The sequence below is a fragment of the Etheostoma spectabile genome, chromosome 6 (assembly GCF_008692095.1).
Source record: "Etheostoma spectabile isolate EspeVRDwgs_2016 chromosome 6, UIUC_Espe_1.0, whole genome shotgun sequence".
NCBI classification, from domain to species: Eukaryota; Metazoa; Chordata; class Actinopteri; order Perciformes; family Percidae; genus Etheostoma; species Etheostoma spectabile.
In genome coordinates this window covers 21361680-21362342 of record NC_045738.1, presented here as the reverse complement: position 1 = coordinate 21362342, position 663 = coordinate 21361680, and the positions used below count along the sequence as shown (strand labels likewise).

At 31.2% G+C, this 663-nt stretch overlaps 1 protein-coding gene and 1 long non-coding RNA gene across 3 annotated transcripts in view; one reads left to right on the top strand and one right to left on the bottom strand.

Annotated features, from left to right (window-relative positions):
- ncalda (neurocalcin delta a) overlaps window positions 1-663 on the bottom strand; it is a 97079-nt gene that overhangs the window by 6398 nt on the left and 90018 nt on the right. The window lies entirely within an intron of this gene.
- The window catches only part of LOC116690657 (uncharacterized), a 12997-nt gene that overhangs the window by 2198 nt on the left and 10136 nt on the right, over window positions 1-663 (top strand). The gene's annotated exons all lie outside the window — the stretch shown is intronic.

Here is a 663-nt window from a genome sequence, read left to right as displayed (position 1 = left end):
TTTTGCGAATTTGGGAAGTTTTTTTTTTTTTTTTCCCCACCAACATTTTCTAATGTGATACTTTAAAATGCTCATAAAAATACGTTGATGAAACATGACTATATTAGGTGGTTTGCTCATTCTGCTGTGAAATATGATTTCTTTGTTTTAGGGGATACTAGGGTTGGGACGACATGCTTTTGTCACAATTTAATACTTCATGATGGTGCCGATTTGATTGTACTGTGATTTCCATTTATTGCGATTGTAGAAGTACCGTATTGTGATTCAATAGTAATGAGTATTGCAATTTTCTTTTCCTTCTTTAACAAAAACAAAAGTTGAAGAATAACACACTTACTAGAGACAATATATCATGAGACATTTCTAAAAACTGACTGTTTTTTCAAGAAAGAATGAAAATCACATGTCGAATAAGTCCGTCTGACATTTATTTCTTTTGTAAAGAAGTACATAACATGGATTTTCTGCATTCTCTGCTTTCGGTCAGTATTGCTGATTTGATGTAGTTGTCGCTGAAGGTGCCATTGGTAAAGAATTTATAAAAAAATTCTAGGAAAAAAAACATATCTTAAACATCTTTGCAAAATCATACATACCCATACGAGAATCAATTCTTTTTGTTACATTTGATACATTTCTGATCTTCTACTACACTACGAA